The sequence below is a fragment of the Pseudopipra pipra genome, chromosome 2 (genome assembly GCF_036250125.1).
Source record: "Pseudopipra pipra isolate bDixPip1 chromosome 2, bDixPip1.hap1, whole genome shotgun sequence".
Classification (NCBI taxonomy): Eukaryota; Metazoa; Chordata; class Aves; order Passeriformes; family Pipridae; genus Pseudopipra; species Pseudopipra pipra.
Genome location: NC_087550.1, coordinates 81,195,048 through 81,206,774, shown reverse-complemented (window position 1 = coordinate 81,206,774; position 11,727 = coordinate 81,195,048). Strand labels below are relative to the sequence as shown.

At 35.3% G+C, this 11,727-nt stretch overlaps 1 long non-coding RNA gene across 1 annotated transcript in view; it reads right to left on the bottom strand.

Moving 5' to 3' along the window:
• Positions 1-4,179: 4,179 nt before the first annotated feature.
• Positions 4,180-11,727, bottom strand: part of LOC135407006 (uncharacterized) — a 29,133-nt gene continuing 21,585 nt past the window's right edge. Inside the window, exons 2-3 of the long non-coding RNA XR_010426629.1 lie at positions 5,401-5,467; positions 4,180-4,245 (exon numbers count right to left, since the gene is read on the bottom strand). This is a non-coding gene — a long non-coding RNA (uncharacterized LOC135407006). The remainder of the gene's footprint in view (positions 4,246-5,400; positions 5,468-11,727) is intronic.

Here is an 11,727-nt window from a genome sequence, read left to right as displayed (position 1 = left end):
AGATATACTATGCATACACTACAAGCCTACTTGAATGCAGACAGCTGTTATTCTTTCTTCCTTTAGATACGTAGCCTTCATCATGTGTGTATAGTGTGTGTCTTGGGCAACTAGAACCTCCAATGGTCCAGTCTGTGCTCTTCTGTGGACATCTGATCTTAATTACAAAATGTTCGGATCAAGCTCAGACCTCTGACAAAGCTGTTTCACCTTGCCAGTGTTTATGTGTGGTTCATACTCTTAATTCTATCCATTTTAGGCATTTCCATCACCCAGATTTTCTGCAGGTCTTGAAGGTATTCAAATGAAAGGTGTGCCATGCAGTACTTCACACAGTGAAAGAACTATACAAATAAAAATTAAAAATATGCTCTTATTTTGTTTGGCCATGCTGTTGTCTATCTGAATTGGGTTTACTTAGGAGAGCTAATTGCTTTTATGCGTGGGAGCACATACATACACATTTATAAAATTAAGTAATTAAAACAGTCTTCTCTCTCTTTGTCCTTTCTACCAACATACTGCCTGTGTGCTCCCATGTGATCAGTGGTACAAATGAAAATGTTTCTCTGTGTGTCAATTATCTGCTATTATACCTGAATTATAATGCTGTTGTGACCTTGTGCCTTGTCTCTGCTGTACTACGAGAAATATGCTGTGGGCAAGTCCCAGAATAAAGTCTAGAATCTTCCTGGAGATACTTTCTTATTGTCATGTTGATGGGAATACTGTCTGCAAGAAGAGCTGAGGTCCCCACAAACTTTCATTGATCTCCCCAGGCCTGTACCAGAATCCGGTTACACTCAGACACTCTGACATTTCATTCTAATTCAAAACAAAAATTAAAAGTTGTAAAATTCTCATAAAAACAGGGTTCAGGACTAATTCCAGGATCATGACCTGGGAGGGCTGTCCAGCAGTCAGAGAGAACCCACAAATCCCAGCCACGCACTGTCTACCCACCGTGCTGGTTGAGCAGGGCAGAAGCAGGACTGCTGCTTTCCAAGCAAGCTGCAATCTCCCAGCAAAATGGTTTTAGTGATGATTCTGCACTTTTGAACCACAAAAGGGTCTTGACTTAGCCTCAAACAAAAATCTTCTACTTGATGAGACTATACATAGGTTCAACAATTGTGTCTGTATGCTGTGAATAGGCTGTTGACCACAGTGAGAAGAGAAGAAACCTGCAGCAACTGTTTCCCAGCACAAATACTCCATTATTTTCAAAGTTTTCAAACCTTGTCTCTCTGTATCTCAAGTAAGAGAGTGCAGTCCACATTGGGTAGTTTCCGTGTGTTTTCCTATTGGTACACAGACAGTTTAGACAACCCTGATGCACACTTTAGCCACAGGAAATTCGGTTTCTGAAGTAAGGTTCATATCCATACGATTGTGTCAGAGTCTAATTTCTGTTTGAATAATTTATTTTAGCAGCCTCTTAAATGCCTGTGTTAGAGCTAGGGATCGAGAGGGCTTGGTGAATCTGTTGTTAAATATTTTCTTTTTATCATCTATCTGTCTATAGCTGAATCTGACTGTAAAGAGTGAGACAGGAAACCACTCTACTCTCTTACTTGCACATTGTGAGAAGGTGTCACTGCCAGTCATCAAATATATGAAAAAAGTAGCTTTTGCAAATAAGACTTTTGGTCACACAAGCAGAACCCTTTCTGTTACTTGGCTGTACAGGAACAACCAATCTTTAGCTTAGTTCCTTTATCTTCATTTCCACAAATAGTAGCCATTAAGCAAAAACTGAATTCAATCAGCTTGTCTCCAATGGGAGATAAAGTTGAAACCATCTGCTAGTTCTTAAAAGCAATGAGGCAAATTTTATTACAGAGTGATTTGGTTACTCATGCCCTTGTTTCAGCTGACACATTGAAGCCTTTCTCTTCTAAGAAGTTTTGCCTAAGATCCAAAGTGAGATTTGAATACCCAATGTGCTGTTTATAAAGATCAGAAAAAAAAAGGTGAATCTACCAGAAATTGCTGTTCAAAAGTGGTATACCAGTCTTTTGAGTCAGGATTAATATGAATGTTAGTCTCCACAAGAGTTTTCCAATTTATTTGTTTTATTTCGGTCTTCTCCTGTTCTTGTTCCATCTTATTTGAATATAAATAATATTGAAAATTAAAAATTAACATGAAAATTGTACATTATCTTTTGGTCTCAGTCTTATTATAAAAAAACACAGTACAGCCAATATTGTGTATAACAGCATTTAGACATCTTCACTGCATACACCATAGCTAATTATATTTTAAATAAACCCACATATTAACACTACCTCAAAGACCCAGATATTGATACTGGCAACAGTAGGAATATCCTTGTTAACTCTGCATTTTCAAATAGTCCAAAGAAGTCTGGACCTCCTTATTCCAACATTAAATATATGGGCAGAACCATGTGCTCTCTGAAATCTCATAACAATCTTCATATTGCTTTGCAAATCACACCCCAAATGGCTGGGTAAATTTGGACTTTTAGGGTAGCTATACAACACCTATGTATAGTGTATATACCATGATAAATACACCTTATGCTATGATAAACTGTACAATACTTTCATTACTCTTACGAAGATCAGATAATGAAAGCTCATCAAATTGGAATCATGCAAAAAAATCACATTACCATTCCAATCATCCTTCTGTAGCAGGCTAGAGAGATTGGAGCTGAAGTGGTATAGCTCCTTGAATGCCAAAAGGTCTACAATTCTTTCTTATAATTAATGGGAAAAAACTCAAATTATTCTTCATAGACTTATTGCTCAAGACTGCAAGTTATTGAGCAGTTTGCCAGTTGCTGGATGCATGGGCTAGGAGAGACTGGGAGGTTACAATTGCATGGGCTATACTAAAAATAAAGGTTTGGGCATACAGTCCTTGAGCAAGAATTAAACACACCTGAGAGAATTGGAAGCCTGAATGTACCGCAAGGACTTGGAAGCTGCAATCTTTTTGGTTAAAAAGCTCTGATATCAACTGAACAGTGAGCATACTGCTGGTGCTTAAGTGGCTTCTGCTTATAACAAGATACTTCTTTCTCTCTTCTAGGATTTTCAGTGGTATATAAGGTTAAGCCTAAGATCAAACATGTCATTTGTTTCACCTACTATATTTTCCCCGTCAATCTCATGGGAAAATAAAGAATGCTTTTGTAATAAACTCACTGAACACAACAGCTGTTCACTCTCTTTTCTGGTCGTGTTAGATCATGATCAGTCTTATTTTTCACAGTGACGCTACTGTGGTAAGAAGCATTACTGCCTATTTGGAAATTCTCTCCTAGCTGTACCAGTAAAGAAATAGATTTCAAAGTCATGTCTGCTACCTCTATTGCAATGTTATGACATTCAGATTTATGGGAACTGTCTGGATTTCTATAACAGTAATTAGCTGGAAGTCTTATGGGGGGTCTCCTTCTGATTTCTTTTAAAGACATACATGATATAAGTAATTACTGGGTTTGGTCAACTGCTCTTGAGAACAGATTTCTGAATCTGAGTCATTTAAATTTTACACCATACTATTTATTTTTTCTCCATCTTCACCAGTTCAGAAGTTAAAAATAATAAAAATCTACTGGGGAAAAAAATATATGTTTAACTCAAGCAGCTTAAGAAGTAATTGTGTAGTAATGGAACACTTCAATCATTTTTTTGGACCAAGTTAATATAAGGGAAATGCGGATGTATTTATTTGACTGAGTCAATTCTTACTGGGATTTTAAATAGAATAAAAATATCTATACAATTTAAAAAAAAAAAAAAGAAACCTGAAGTTTTATTTACCAGAAAAGAATCTCTTGGGTAAAGGTTTAAGTGATTTGAGGGGGTGGAGCTTAAAGAATTTAAAAAAAAAAAAAAAGTCAGGTCCAAAATAAGCATCTCTGCGTCTCTGGTAATAAAAATAAAATGCCTTCTGTTCTACAGAAAAAAATACGGATCCATTACACTGTTCGCAAAATGCTGAATATCTATAAAATATGGGAGGTAGAATACACTTGTAATGTAAATATGGATTAGCCGGGGTCCCATATTTTATATTTTTATTGAGCAACTTTATATTTCCAATCAAAGCAGGTTGCTTGCAGCAGTCTTAATCTAGGGAAAAAAAATTTAAAAATTACTTTTTCACTCAAGAAGACACCAACAGCTTTGTTTTGTTTTGTTTTGTTTTTTTTTTTTTTTATTTTATGAGGAGAATGGACATAAATTAGGAGACACACATGTAATGCTGGGTGAAAAAAAGAGGTAAAAATAGTTTTAGTCACTCAAAACAATGCAGTCAGAGGAACTTAATTTTATACAGAGCAAGAATTCAACACGTGGCCACTAGGAATACATAAACAGGTGAAAATATACTTTAAGATTCTGGGTTAACACATTTTAGAAGACAAATTAATCACTTTACACTAGGGAATGAATTAGGAGCTTAATAATCTCTTAGCAATCCCTGACTATGTGGTGCATGTAGGGCACAAAGATGCCAATAATGTATATGGAGCCAGAAGTCTCTTCAGGTTTCAAGTTTAAATAAACCATTCTAGACAATCATCTGTAGGAAAATAAGGCTTGAGTTGTTACAGAGCATTACATTAGTGTATCTGGCTGATGTTGCAGCAATATCAAATATCTTTCAAGAACTGCTTGTCTGGAGTAGTTTTTCCTCCCTCACTAATGGAGAAAAAAAAATCAAAACTGAGGTAAAATACTTCATTGACTTCTGCAATCTTTCATTCTCATTGACAAATATTTGTCTTACATCGTGTGCTGCTGTTAAAGGTTATGGATCATTTGTAAAGATGTGGACTGTAGCAAGAGACTAATGTTTCCCATTCTGCATTTGTGGTATAGTTTCTGTACATGAATGGATCCTAACTTCATATTTTTTAACACCTAAGGATCTCTAAAATATTATGAGTTGATTTTAACAAGTGTTTCCTCTACGTATTCTTAATGATTTCAGACATTTCTTAACATGCATGTTACAAGTATTTTTGTTTTTGAAAGGGAATTATGAGATCACAAATAAAGAGCAAATACTTCTAAGAAAAGTTGTTGAAGAATAGTGTTCATATTATACACCTAACTATTTTAACAAAACAATACATTTTCACATTTCTTCCCTGCTTCTGAAGTTTATGTACTTATGCCATTTTTTCAATGCCATATTTTCAATCCTATTAATTCCTCAGTGCTCACAAAGTGAAGACTTAAGCTTCATTTAATACATCTAAGTCTATCAACCTACTAAATTCCAGTGTCACCCATATTTTGTTTTACAGCTACTTCAGGCAATGTTAAGGAAGAGGTAAACAGAAATGGAACAAGCCTGGCTTCTACCTGGAGACCACACATCGACCCTCTGTCTGTGCCTATGATACTTTACCTGCCAAAGGTTAAAGAAAACCAACTGAAGCTCCCAACTCCATAGGTTTTCGGGTTATCTCAGAAGTCTATAAGGAGTAAAAATAACACAGTTAGAACTTCAGGAGTTTTATATAATAAATAATAAATTCAAATACCTACTTTTCCAGGCTTTGTCTCATGATCTGACTGTTTTAAAAGTTGGAAATTTGAAATGGTGGAATTTCTGAGGCTTTTTTTGAAAATATATATTCTTAAAAAAAATAAAGTAGCAGTTATTACTTATAGGAAATAACAGAAAAAACACACTTCCTTAAGTGCCTCCAAGGGAGATATTTAGTTTCTTGCTTATTTGTCACTTTGAAAACTGTCAGGGTAAAAATTGCATTGATATGTAGATGAAGAGCTTCATTCTAACCCTGCATGAAAGCTTAGGTGGAGGTAAAATGAACATCTTGGTAATAAGAGTGGAACAATCTTTGCTCCTTAGCTTGGACAATTTGAAACTGCTACAGGTCTCATCTTGTTCAGAGAACATGCTTGTTGACTGAACAGCAGAGAACCAAGCTTGTAGTTTTGCATATTGTTGTACAGTTGTATTCAACAAATCTTGTCATTAACAAGAAGAAAAAATATGGCTTGTTCTCTAGGAGAGGAACTAGTTTTTTTTAAATGATGTCTGCTTTCTCTGAACACAATGAATATAGCTCCATCTTCAAAAATGATTTGATGTGTTTGAGAGGATCATATAACTGTCTTTGCCTTTTGTACATTTTTTTTATACTGAGTATGAAAGTTTGCTTGTGAATTAAGTAGATATGGATTAGTAAGGACCATTTATGATTTTGGTCCCTTTTCAAGAACTTAAAAAGTCCCTGGGAATACAAACACCATGACAGATTGCCTGAAAGTTTGCAGTAAACACTGGTTTGAAAAGCTTGTAACAACCTCCATCTGTTCACTGCACACTTGAAAAGGCTTACAGAGCTTATGCAGTAGTACAAAGATTCCTGTGAGGGCAGGTCTTTTCTTGGGAGGATTTTTTAATTTCACTGGTGCTGTTTAGGGACATGAAACTTCCTAAATACTTATTAGAAGGTTTTTTGTTTTGTTTTGTTTTTTTTCAGTGAAGACAGTCATTCAAGTGGTTTTCATTCCAGCACATTTTTTTTATACTGTTACGCATTGTAACTTGTTTCTTCTCAAAAGTTCTGCGACAGGTAAATGAGGAATTCTCAAGCATTAAGTGCATCAGCTTTTTGAACTAGTTTTTGACAGAAGCAATTCTCATAAGGCTGTTAATACACAGCCCTGTGATGCTGATTCTCATGATGCTGTGAATACAGGCATACCAGCCTTCAATCTCAGTGCTCCGTACAGAGGAGTGCTTGCAAATTTAACTTCTGTGAGCATCAGGACCTTATGTACTAAATTGAAATAATAGTCAACACAAATAAAAAGGTTTTTCAAACAATTGACTGGGATCTACTTTATATTTAACGAGAATTTCTACTGATCTGATTAGTTATTGTTAACCTGGATGATGTCTGCTTTGTACAATTTCCCTCCTCTTGTGTTTAGTAGTAAGTTCTTAGAGGGACTGACCTTACAAAACTTGTCTTATGACTTATCTATTTCCCTTACTGGATAAACAACAAAAAATGAGAATGATGTCATGGTTCTTTGTAATGTTGCTTCCTGTCATAACTAATTTTGCAAAGTTTTCTGTGGAATATATTCAGACATATATTCACATAAATTAAACTACTTAGGAATAATTTTAAATCAATTACAATTCTTTGTACAATTAAGGAAATGTTAGAGACATTAGAAATTACCTCTGCATTAGCATTACAGTTTCCTATTTTGTCACATTAAAGCACGCAGATGGCATATGTTGTAACAACACAATCGGTAGCTTTCTTCTATTTGGCTTTTCCGATAGCCAAAAGACGTTCTATTTGACATCAAGAAAAAAATTTCCTTTTTTCTATTACCCTTCACTTGCTGCCCTGCAATAAAAATGCCTAGCTTTCAGTAGAGAGAAACTTCAATTGCTGCTAAAATGCAACAGGCTATTCAGTTTACAAATGATAAACAGTGGACCATGTAACAGCAGTTTGATTTTAGTGTGACAATAACTATATTCTATCATTTCACAGAAGGGAAAACCCTAAAAAAAAAATCTATGAAATTTACATGAGGAAATTTCTCATTCTTCTTCACAGTACATGTACCCACCTAAAAACTGAGGGGTTTGTATATAGGGGGTTATGAGACTAGGCACAGACAGAATTGAGCGCTGAATGGACTTGTTGACTTTATCATGTGTTACAGGATATATATCCATCATCCTCTGATGATTAAGCCCCTGCCATGAGTTTTAGGGCCTGCCTGACTCAAAAAATATGAATCCTGGAACTGCTCTCAACTGTACTACTAAGATGTTGGTCAGCTGCAGGCACAGGTTCTAACTTATCTATTCAGTTACTTAATGGCTTCTGCTATCCTTTAGGCATCTAGATATAGATTTAAATGTGAAAAAATCATGGTGGGCTTTCTGTGTAGTACTTGGAGACAAGTAGTTCAAATGAACCACTCTGAGGAGGGATCTTAGCTGACTGATTCAGAATGAGATGGATTTTCTTTGTTACCAAATGAGGTAGCTGTTGATTCACTGTCTTTAGAAAGAGCTGCAGTGACCAGGTTGGATTTAGCTTTATAATGAATCTTACCTGAAGATACTCAGATTGGATAAAAATTTGACTTCCCAATGTCATAAAAAATTTGACTTCCCAATGTCATAAAAAGGAGCAATATATAGCTTAAATTTATGTTCAGATGAGAGTTGAAAATTCCTGAATTTTTTTCTCCAGACAATTTCACTAATGAGTCACTATATCCATCAGCTGACAGTGACAGCTGTAAATTGCTGACAGGCGACAACAAAAATTCAAGAGTATTTTGTCACAGGGTTTCCTACTCTTAATAACATCGTCATTGACATACCCAGTTGTCTCTTGTACCTGAAATGAGAAAAGGGTTATCAGACGAATATTTTCATTTATCTAACCAGCAACAGAAATCATCTAATGCCAAATCATCTAATGACTGTGATAGATCATTTAAAAAATCACAATTGGTAGATCATAATCCATAAAAATAAAAAAAGCACCCACAGTAGACTTGAAGACAGTCCCCATAAATGACAGAATGGTTTGACCAATGAAAGCAGAAGCTGCCAATCTTGAAATGTGCAATAATATCTTATTCACATCTGCATATTGCATACAGCAAGAAAAATGCTTATGCGCTTAAGATCTTTGCTGTAGGTTGCATGATATTTCACAGATTGGAGATGCTGAGGTTTCTTTATTATCCACATTTACATGATCATTAAAAAAACAAAAACAAAAACAAAACCAACAAAAACATACAAAAACAAACAAACAAACAAAAACAAAAACAAACAAACAAAACAACAACAACAAGAAAAAAAAACCAACCTATTGCTTTTTTTAGTCACACTCTATCTTATGACCAAGGACAACCCAAACAGATTTATGAAGCTGCAAAACACAAATAGAGCCAGCTCACACACTATGCAGGTGATGAAAGTCAAACTTCATCATCAGTTATTGCTAATGCTCATGGGAATACAATGGGCTTTGTTGTTAGTGACAGAATGTTGTCTGGGAAAATATGTCCTACTGGCCCAAGGCTAAACTCCCTGTAACAGCCAAGCAACATAAGGACACAGTATATGTGGTCTTGACAGTCTTTCAATTCACCAGTCCCAAAAGACTAAGCGATTGACTACCCAAAATCTTTGAAATTTCCCAGGTAATGTGATACAAATGATGCAACTCAGCTGTAGAATTCACACTAATTCATCCTGGGAAACATCTAACAGATATTCAGAGCACTCTCACCCTAGACAGAACAACCATGGGATGAGGAGCAGTGATAACTGTCCAGCAAGGTCCACAGAGCTCACTTCAGAGATTTTGTTTTCCCACAGGATCAATAAAAATCACTAATAACTGCATTATACAGTAAATTGATAAAAGTCATATTTAAACATAAAGCCTTTACAGGTCTAGGAGTAATTATCCATCTAGTACATACAGGCCAGGGAAAACCTTGGCAGGCTGTGAATATTTTAGTTGGCATTGAACTGTAAAGGAGGTTTTAAACTTCAGTGAAACCACATTGTTACACGAAGCATATGAATCTATTCAGAAATCATTTCAAAAATCAACCATCTGTAGATTTTGAAGCTATGAGAATGCCACAGGCAGCTGAGGATTTCTATTTCTTGATAATGAGAAGCATAATAAATCTCAAATGGACCTTGTTTTCCAAATAGTAAAAGAATAAGTGTGGTTAGGGTTATCAAATGCCTGATGTCCCATAAGTTTATTACAGCCATTGGCTTACCAAAGAGTCCTTGAACCCTAGGAGCTGAAGTCCACTGATGATTTGGTACCTGGCCAAATAATATCTTCTCCATACAGTGTCTGCCTGAAATGGTGCCTGCCTGAAATGGTCCAACTGAAGCTGTGTCTGTAGACTGGTAACACTGCAGAAGGGCTGCAGGTCACTGGTGGCTGCTTGTGACAGCAGAAGCAGCAGAGCGTTGATGTGCCTGCAGGCACTCAGCACAGCAGACGAAAAAGACAGTGTATTCAGAGAGTTTTAGCCAGGACATCTTGGAGAATAAACAGGCATTATATACACATCCCTATACACTACTGTGTGTGTATTCATAATTCATGGAGCAACAGAAACCTTAGCGATCATGGCAATTTTTTCACTTAAATTATTTGTTTATTAGAATACCCTTTCTTGGTGCTATTTACCACACAATACTCTAGTCTGGGAGAATCTACCTATATATGCTCTGCAGAGCAGCAGTAAAGGGCAGTTTTGTGAAAAACATTTAAGAGCTAGGCGCTGACAAAAAAAGGGATATAACAAGAATATAATTTATTATATATATTAACATATTTATAAAAAAAGCATCTGGTACGGGCCATCTATTAATGGCCCAGTATAGAAGAAAAAAATAATCTTTCAGTACATTGTATGACTACGGTCTTACATTATTTAATTACTACACACGGCTTTATTTTCAAGTACCATGTGATGACTCATGGAAAAAAAGTGTCCACAAAAAGGCTCTCAGAGAAGTTATGGAAGACGCTTCCTAGTAGCTGTTTAGGAATATCAGTATCCTAGTCCTGCTAAAGAAGCCTCCACCAAAAGCTGGTTCAACTTTGAATTGTGGATTAAAAAAAAAAATTAAAAAAATAAAAAATAAAAAAAGGCCTATTGCTTCTTAGAGAAAAGAAATACAGGAATATGGGAATACAGCAGCAGCTCTGACACTTAAGCCTCCCATGCACAATTTTTACAGCAAAGTTTATCTCTAGGAAAGAACAAATCTTTTCTGGTATCACTATTTTTGAAAATTCCTCAAAAATAAAAGCAAAAACCTCAGGGGAAAAAAAGATACTGAGGATTTTAGGATTTTAACACTAGTACAGTCATACTAGGTCATTTTACATACAACATATGTTTGCATCCTCCATCAGCTAGGATGTGAACCCTCTTTAAGGAGACTTCTTCTGTTTTTAGTCATTTCATATATTCCTCTTCTCAGTTCTCATTCAGTACCACAATATCAGAAATCTCTTGACTCATTTGTTGTTTATCTGAATAAATAAATTTGTTATCTCATTGATGAGGCTTTATATTTACTCCATTGCTTTGTAGTTAAATACATTCACTAGTTTTTTCTTTGTAAGGTGATTCCAAGCACTACAGTTAAGGTCAGAATGTAAATAAAGAAATTGATTAAATGTCAGTTTACCTAGATTAACCACATCTTAAAGGATTTTTAAGAGATTGGCAAAATGTTTTTATGCATTCTAAAAATAAATAAAAGTAATACCTCTGATAGAGTGAGGAGAAAAACTACAGTGTATGACGCTTAAACTGAAATCCTCATTTGATTTATAAATATAAAGAAAGTAAAAGGGATGTTCAGAAATCTGGGTAGCTGGGAAGTAAAAAGAACCTGGTTGAAAATATCAGAAAATTTAAACTATTCAGTGTGGCGTTTGACATGAAATAATTCTCTTTATTCAAAGCCATCTGTCCTTTACAACATTATTATCACAAAACAAAATTGAGTTCTTGAGAACAGCAAAATCAAATTCTAGAGAATATAATTTGTGATGCAGTGTAATAAGTCAGGTTCTTTTGTGTACGAAAATCAAGGAGTCTAGTTTGGATCACATCTCTATTTTAACGGTGCATTATATACAAGAGAGAAGAAAGATAA